The sequence below is a fragment of the Oreochromis niloticus genome, linkage group LG3, assembly GCF_001858045.2.
Source record: "Oreochromis niloticus isolate F11D_XX linkage group LG3, O_niloticus_UMD_NMBU, whole genome shotgun sequence".
Lineage (NCBI taxonomy): Eukaryota > Metazoa > Chordata > Actinopteri > Cichliformes > Cichlidae > Oreochromis > Oreochromis niloticus.
Genome location: NC_031967.2, coordinates 67,335,774 through 67,345,109, shown reverse-complemented (window position 1 = coordinate 67,345,109; position 9,336 = coordinate 67,335,774). Strand labels below are relative to the sequence as shown.

The 9,336-nt window shown below is 41.2% G+C and overlaps 1 long non-coding RNA gene across 1 annotated transcript; it reads left to right on the top strand.

Annotated features, from left to right (window-relative positions):
- LOC102079318 (uncharacterized) lies at positions 1-2,864 on the top strand. The gene is made up of 3 exons (XR_267990.4): positions 1-105; positions 1,364-1,448; positions 1,673-2,864. It is a non-coding gene; the product is annotated as an uncharacterized LOC102079318 (long non-coding RNA).
- The last annotated feature ends 6,472 nt before the right edge of the window (positions 2,865-9,336 follow it).

The following is a 9,336-nucleotide window of genomic DNA, read 5'->3' as shown; positions in this document are numbered from 1 at the left end:
TTTTGGATCAAGAAGAATTTGGAGACGATGACATCATCACTCATGTCATGTACATCTACGTTAAAACATGTAATCATCAACAGCAGCCAAACAGAAGAAGCAGAGGTAACAATATATCATATAGTGTTTACAAAGTTTTTAAAAATTACATAATTTATAGTTTATGATGTGAGGACATGTGTAAGATGAAATGAACCCTGGATAAAAATGATCATTTTCAAATCCCTAAAAAAACAGTCAGTAGCTGAAGCATGTTTCCTGCACCATGACTTGGATTTGCTCATAGAAGGACTTTTTTTGTGTACATTTTCAATCTTGGATCATTTACAAAATGCAGGAAGCGAAACTGGAATCACAGCATGTAGATCATCATCATAGTTTGGACATAGTTTTCCTCTTCAAATGCCTCAGACAAAGTTTAGTGTGAAGGTAGAATTAGAACAGTCTTCATGAAGCTAAATGTAACTCCAATGAGATGGATTATGAGGACATTATGGATCATGTGAGGAATGATCAGAAATATGGACTGTTATAACACAAAAATATTTTCCTGACTTTATTTAATCAAAACATGAAATAGCGATTTTTAACTTTATAATTTAGTTTCACATGTGTTTCCTTTAGTCATGTGTGTTTAACTCTGTACTTACTGAGTGTTGTTCACTGTGAGCTGGACTGTGTGTTTGTGGTCTGTGGGTAACTGAAGCTAACAGCTCTGCAGTCGTCCAGCATCCTGTTTCTGATAGAAAGAAAACACTTCAGCTGCAGGTGTTTCAACACAGAGCTGTTCAATTTAAACACAGGAAGGAACATGGAGACATAATCTGGAAAAGCATTTCAATAAACTCTAAACATAGACCATCAATTAATTCAAAGTTAATGACAAATTACATCAAGAAATAATTCCTTTGTTATTTACTGTTTGTCTTTAAATTTACCCATTTGATTTGTTAATATTTAATTGACTCCAGTATTTTAAATCCAGTAACGTCAGTCTCTATACTGAAAATCTAGAACTACCCATAAAAAACGTAATAAATTAGTAGTTTCTGTGACATGCTGACACACATTCATCCTGTTGATCATGTTAGTTTGACTGTAGTCTGAAGCTGATAAGACCCACCTTCAGTGTGTGGTGGTTTGGCTAAAAATAGTTTGTCTTTTGCTCTGTGGTGAATAATTTGTGGTGTTACATCATCCTCTTATTTACAGAAACCCCCCAGTTTGTGGTAAATCTATACTTCACGGAAGGTGTTAAGATGAGAAAACTGTGAAAAGCTGCTGTTAACATTATTACTTAATGTCTTTTTAATGCTGAAAAATATCGTCTCCTGAGTTAATTTCAATATGTTTTAATTTACAGAGGAGGATTCATCTGCAGTTGACTCCACAGTGAGAACTGAAGACGTCAGTTATGGACAAACAGCCATCAGAACAAGGAGGCCCAGGTACAGCTGCTCTTTATCTTTAACTGTGAACAGAGACAAGCTAACTGTTCACCCTGATTACTGCCATCATGCTAAGCTAAGCTAACCAAACTACATCATCACTGTAGCTCAGAGCTCACTGGGACTGTGTGTGATGCAGAGAGGTGGAGATTGGAGGTCTTGATTAAACTACAAAGCTTGTAATCACGTTTCCTGTTGTTTGAACTGTGTGTGTTTGTGTTCAGACTTTAAACCAGAGCCAGACGTCGTCTACTCTTCACTGAAGTAGTCCACCAGTCCAACCACTGACATCCAGCTGCTGGTCTCTAACTGGTCCCTCAGACAAGAGGACATCCACATGGTCAAAAATTTTTGTTTGTTTGCTTTTTTTTTTTTCAATAATTTGAACTAAATAAAGAAGATGTTATATTTAAGTTTCACGGTGGAATTTATCTGTGAATAAAATACAAATAGTTTCAATGTTTTATTTAATGACCTCAGTAACTTTAATAATTTTCTTCATTTTTTATGTTTCCTGGATCTTATTTCTCTGTAGGATTCATAAAGTTTTTCTCATGTGGTTCTGTGGGTTTCACTAAAGTGTCAGATGGAAAATTTGACTTGCTTGCATTTGGTTGTGGCTAACCTAGATTTTGATCATGACCGTGAAGTGTACCAGCAACATGATCACCTAATATTCACTTTAAGCAGGTGTAAGCACAAGCTGTGAACTGCTGTCTGAGTGTGGAGCAAGAAAAAACGGTGGGAATGTTACATAATTAGCCAATCCTGACCAAATTAATATGAAGAAGATTGTTTCCACATGTAGCAGCTGAATAACAGCTGGGATCAACATCTGAGGATTTCCTCTCTAAAACAGGGACACAGTCACACACAGAGGCTGAGAGTTACAACAGTACAGCTTCACAGTCACCGCTGTACTAACACTCTGCCCAAACTTCCTTCTAGGCTCCTTTCACATTAAAGGCACATCCTTAAATGCGTTTTAGATAGTATAGTATATAGTGTGTTTTAGAATTAAATTCAAAATTTTACTTTTGACTTATAAAGTGCTAAATAAATAACTTAAAAAGCGCTAAGGCACCGGACTATTAGTCTGACCTTTTGCAGCGTTATACGCCCTCTAGAGCCCTTCAATCAAGCGATCATCTACTCCTCACCTTACATAAGTCTAGGATGGTTCATAGACGAGCTCGGGCATTTGCAGTTGTGGCACCGAAAATGTGGAATGATCTACCTCTCCACATTAGAAAGGCCCCAACTGTTACTCTTTTTAAATCGCATCTTAAAACACTTTTTTTTTTAAACTTTGGCTTTTGAAACTGTATGAGAGTTACCAATTCTTTTATCCTAATTTTCTTTAAATTTTCTTACCTGTTGTTGTTGTTAATTTCATTGTTTAATTGTTATATTGTACAGCACTTTGGTCAACTCCCTGTTGTTATTAAATGTGCTTTATAAATAAATGAATTAATTAATAAATTTGAGTAGGAAGTGCTCTATCAGTGAATAGTGAACTCTTCCGGGAGGTGAATTTAAATATAAAATAAAATAAACGTTCCTATTCATCTATCAGTTGGACCTAAAGACTTTTTAATCTCAATTCCTTGATTTATATTTAAAGTTTGCTTCCATCTAGGGGCAATACTCATGTATTACAGCACATCTGGAAGAGAAAGTTCAAAATTCATCCATCCATCTTCTTCGGCTTTTCTGGGGTCGGGTCACGGGGGCAGCAGCCTATGAGAGAAGCTCTACTCGACCACCTCCTCCAGCTTGTCGTTTCAAGGTCAGCCAAGAGATTTAATCTCTCCCGCGTGGCCTGGGTCTGCCCTGGGGCCTCCTCCTGGTGGAACATGGCCAGAACATCTCACCCAGGAGGCGCCAATTAGGTATCATGGTCAGATACTTGAACCACGTAAACTTATATGGCGTTATTTTTGTGCCACTATTCTGACGCACGTAAAAAAAATTTGAGCGCACGTAAAAACAATTTGCAGGTCCAAGTGTTGCATTTTGAGGAGAAATTTATTTTGAGCAAAGAAAAGCTAAATTTGAGTGAAGAAAATTCATTGCTGTGTGCAAAAACTGTATTTCACTGTTTGCTATTATCCATACACACACAATAGCAGCCCCTCTCGCTCAGTTTTTGCATTTGCGCTCACTCGCAATGTGTTGCTTGCGCTCTCAACATTTCTGCCCGTGCACGCTCAACTCTTTCTATACACCGTTATATTTGTGCCACAAAACCAGCCAATCACAGACTTGGATGCAAAAAATCTGATTGGGTGTTCTGGTCTCCAATCAGCTCGAAATGACGAAATGCAATATCCCAGAATGCATTTCGTTCAAAACTCAAACGAGGCAGTGGCGGAGGAACACGGAGTGGTGGAGTTTGAAATATGAATCTTTCTGGGTCACAAAATAAACTTTTAAGATATTTTCATGTGAGAATGGTGCTGTGTAAACTTTAAATATCTGCTCGATTCATCAAGACATCACATATTTGCATAAGTGCTCTAATGTTTTCGGAAATGCCTGTTACCCACCAGCTGACCGGGTGGTCACTCGGGTTAAACATAATGTATAAGGCTGAACTGACAAAAAAACTGCACGACCAGGTATTATGGGAAAAACCATAAAGCCTTTGAACTAAAACAAACGCTGTTGTGACAGTGATGTACACTGTCTTGTTGGTATATATGTATGATTTGTATCACCTTCATGTTTTCAAACCGATATCATGACCAGCAGCTTTTACAGCTGTGGCTCCAGCAAACATCAGCTGATACTATAAATTAATATTAAATAAACAGTGTTGGTCAAGTTACTTGAAAAAAGTAATCAGTTACTAATTACTGATTACTTCCCCCAAAAAGTAATCCCGTTACTTTACTGATTACTTATTTTCAAAAGTAATCAATTACTTAGTTAGTTACTTTTTAAAAACACGATTTACAACCTGAATAGGTGATAAAGCGATAGATCTTTCAGCCCAATTCTACTTTTTTCTGCATAATCCATCATACAAAATGTAATCAAATGGAAACGTCTCTTTTTAAAACTTGTTTTATTAGTTTTAATCTTTTAACTTTATGCATCAAGCAAAAATTAAATTATATGCAACATTCTCTGACTGGAAGAAATTTGTTTAACATTTAAACCTATTTTCTGCACATTCCAGCACATAAAATAAAATATTTTTTTGTGTTTACACTCACTCTTTCAAATAGATGCAAGTAAAACACAGCAGAAAATAAATAAAATCAAAGACTAGCGGTCCTGTTGCTCTATTTTCACCTGTATAGCAGGACTGGGGTAGGCGGAGGAGGTTTACCCTGGTGCAGGTGTGCTGCAGCGGTCAGTGGAAGAATCCGCGAGTTTCTCTGTGAATTTCACATTACGTCGTAGTACACTCGCTGCTTGCTTGGACGTTTAGGGGGTTTTTTCGCTGTAAAAAGAAGTTTTCTTCCCACGCACAACGGACACTAATGTTTTTGTCACTTTTTATGGAATCAAACTCAAAATAAGGTCAGTACTTTCACGCTTTAAACGCTGCATGCTACACTCTGTCCCGAACTCGATATATTATGATCTGCACACAGCTGTTGTCACGAACGTCGCACTCGCTTACGTCACTGTCATGAGACGTTCTCGCAAAAAATCACGGTTTTAGTAACGCAGTAACGCAGCGTTCCTACGTGAAAGTAACGGTAATCTAATTACCGTTTTTGCAATAGTAATCCCTTACATTACTCGTTACTTGAAAAAAGTAATCAGATTACAGTAACGCGTTACAAGTAACGCGTTACTGCCCATCTCTGTAAATAAATTCTAACAACAGTTGATCAAGCTTAAACGTGCTGCTGTTGTTTAGCACAACATCCGCTGGTTTCCTGTTTCTGGCGCAAAGTGGGCGATAAACAAACAAGAGAGAAAAGCCGATCAGCTGATCATTGATCAGTTTCATGATTGAAGTAGCATCAGGAGAGAGAGGGGAGAGAATGAGAGAAGAAGAGGCAGCTGTGCAGCAAAGACACAGAATAACTCCAGCTTTGTGTCTTTTTTTTTTCATTCTAGCTGAAGTACAGGACCAATCGCGTTCCTTTTCCCCTCAATACGGATGTATTGTAATTGGTCCAGCCCAGAGTTGATCATGACCAACTGGCTAATCCACCACCTTTCATTGTTTATACCATTACAAAAACAAACAAGCAAACATAAAAATGAAAAATCATCATCGGCCCACCGGGCATGGTGTTCGCAGATTAACTGGATTTGGCCGAACAGATATGTGGCAGACTTGCGGTTCAGGAGCTGCTACCGACAAACCAGCAAAAAAATTAAAAAACGCCAAATGTGTCATCTGTGACACTTTTGAGATTATCTCAAACACACTCCATCAGTCTTGATGCTTTCGAACAACAAAATGTTTAAAAATGCCACAAGTTTACCTACTGATATTGCAAAAACAGCAAACAATTAACACCACGCCAATGTTGTTCACAGGACAGCAAGAGTAAATGATAGGGAGAATCTTGTCGTCGTTATCGTTTTATTTCTCCAGTTTCAGCGTTTTTGCTTCACAACTAAAGCGTGCAGTTTACTTTGTGTGCACTAACATGGACTCCAGCCAACCAGCGCCACCTGTGGCCAAGTGCCACAGCCTACAGCCAGATCAACTTGTGACACACATCTGCACCACGTTTGAATTCGTTTCATGCACAATACATTTGTACCTTTCAATTGTGTCTGTTTGTGTGTCATGCAAATAAACCTTTGAAATGAATGAAATGATATCATGATTTTTGTTTTTTTGTTTTTTTGTTTTTTTTAACCTGTCCCGTTTGGTTCTTTTGCCATCAGAATTATTGTCTAAAGGCGAAGAAAGATGCCCAACGGATTTACTTTACCAAATTGACCATCCCAGCCTTGCCGTAATGGTCCATCTGATTCACCTTTTATTGTTTATTTTATTTTCACTTGCTGAATACGGGACAGACTTAACTGGGGGAAAGACAGGGAAGAAAGAAAGAGGGAAAGAAAAACAGCGGGGAAGAGGGACGGGGAAAAAGGGCAAAAAACCAAAAACCAACAGAATAAGCAGACAAAAAAATACATATATCGATCACCTGGATCACCTGTTGAGAAAGAAAGAGAAAGCAAGCAGAAGAAAACGAGAGTAATAAACAACATCACAATGATCTATGTGAATGTAACAGTAAATACTAAATGTTAGACATTATTGTGCAGCACGTAAGATCGACAGCGCACAGTGTGCTTTGAGGTAGGAGCCAAAAAGGGTGTAGTTTGTGTGTGATCACCTGTGTGTGCACCTGTGAGCATGAACGCGCTTGTTTTTTTTGTTTTTTTGTTTTTAAAAGGTTCCTTCATGTAATGATCTGCTAGAGGGTGTGGGGGGCCACTGCCCCGTCCTCCAGGGCATGAAGCAGGTATGGAGGAGATCAAAACTCCAGACATCCAGAGGCCCCAGAACACAAGAGACCAAGGAAGACCAACAGAGGGGCAGCCGCGCCACTATCCCAGAAAGAGCTGAGGAGAGTCCCAGATGAGGGGTCACTCAGCAGCCGCGGAGCAGAAGCCAGGGGGGTTGCAGTGACGTGCCCGTGAGCTCCGCCGGCAGCCAGCTGTGCCTGAGTGACCGAGCCCCGGGCCGAGAGGCCGAGGGCACCCCACCTCCGAAGTGGCCCGAATGAGCCCCAGGCTCCATGCCCCGATAAGCAGCCGCCAAGGAGTGAGCCGGTGTGTACCTGGGCGCCCACCCCCGGACACAGAGAACCACAAACGCACCGATGTCTGAGGGCGTCCACCACCAGCAGGGGAAGTGGTGGGGGGAGAGAGGCCTCCAAACCTTGGAGGGCCTGAGATGTCCCCAGAGAGGTGGCGTCTGATACCCAACCTGACATATAGACACAGACAAACAGGCACACACAGATACAAACATCCATTCCCACCCTCATGCTCTCATAGGCAATTATTCCACACTCAACCAACGTGGAGACAGACATAAAGAGACGCTGTACACACAATCACTCTCCCCAAGCGTACTCTAAGAATCGGGTCTGGGTACCCTTGCCCCTGGAGGGGGAAACTGCACCCAGACCCAGGTGGTGTTACCCTTTTCCCTGCGGTGGGGAGAAGCAGACCGCCCCGACTCCGCAGCAGCAGGGAGGCCCCACATTCCAGACCCCAGTCGGACGGCCAACTCCTCCTCCTAGCCCCCCGCTCCAGCAGGCCGCAGAGAACGGGGGTGTGTGAAGACTCCAAACCTCCCTCCACCCGCTCATATGTAGTGTTGATGTATGTGTGTTCTAAGGTGCATTTAAAACCCAGGAGGGCATGGAGCTACCTGCCAGAGCAGCAGGTAAGCGCATAGCCCCTCCTGCTAGCCCTCAATGTCTACGTGTATTTAAAATTGAGAGGTGGGCAACGACGCCAGGGGTGAGGTGTACACCCTGATGGTAATTTGGATTCTGTGTGGCGTGCCCACCCCCAAGATCCTATATGTATGTGTAGTGAGAGTGTGAGTAATGTGCATGTCTAAGTTGTGAGATAAAATTGAGGCAGAGGCAGCCAGAAGGGGACAGAGGGGGGGGATGCCTCCCCTGCACCCTGGTGACACAGCTTTACCCCAAGGCCCTGCATGTGTGGGTGATTGTGGTGGAGCGAGAAGAGGGAGGCAGCTGGAGATGGGGAGGGAAGGAAGGGAGGGGCAAGTGACCCCTCCCTGGGGCCAGCTCCCCCGCATTGGCCTACATTTGTAAAAAAAAAAAAAAAGTCAAATTACATACACAAAGTCATAAGAATCACCACCCCTGTTCATCATGATTTTAATATTTTTTAACATGTGATGTTGTAACATCACATGTTACAACACTAGTTGTAACTTGTGTAGTTACAACTAGTGTTGTAACATCACGTTACTAGTTTTGTTTTTCAGTGGGTAGGGGGGGTTATAAAAAGCTGTGTATAAGGGAAAGTGTTTTGGGTTAAAGGTAAACCGACTCAGAGTTATTCCTCAATCTTTAACAAACGTGAAAGTGGACAATACATATTATACAAGGAATCTTTAAGGAATTTTAATTGTCTTTAATACATTAGTTTAAGCTCGGTGAGTTCTGTTTTGTATTTCCTCTGAATATCAACATGAACCCTCAACACACGTCACATTAAAAATTATCTCTGCTTCTTCTCATTGGCTGTTGTTGACTTCAACTTTTTCTGTCACTGTATGTGATGTCATCATCTCCAACTCCTCCCCTGTCAGACAAAAAGAACCAGAATGAACAGCAGAATAATTTACTGTTTTATAATCATACTGTGAGAATGTGTTTAAATGATTTATGAATAACACATTAAAATAATTCACATAATTTCATTCTGGGAAACAAAACCTTAAAGAGACACTGCTCAGTCTCACTTTCAGATTTCCTTTGAACTTGCCGTCTCACCAGCAGAACCAGTAACACCAGTAGAACCAAAACACAGACTGATTTAAGAAATGACACAGTGAGAACAAGAGAGAAGAGTGATGGAGAGACACAGGTGGAACCAGGAGGAGGTGTGGATGTAGGTGGAGGTGTGGTGGTGTGTTTGTCTAAAATAAAGCAAACACAGTCATTAAGTTGTCGTCACATTGTGAATGTTGAAAGCTGCAGAAACACAGACAGGTGAGTGTGTCACCTGTGACAGTGATCCAGCTGGATGGAGACTCTCCATGACCGCTGATGTCACACTTGTAGAGGCCTTCATCAGACCTGGAAACATGCTGGATGGTCATGTGACCTGCAGGCTGCTTCCTGATGAGGGAGCCATCTTTATAGAAAGCAGCTGGGAGGTTGGAGAAGGTGGTCATTGTTTTACAGAG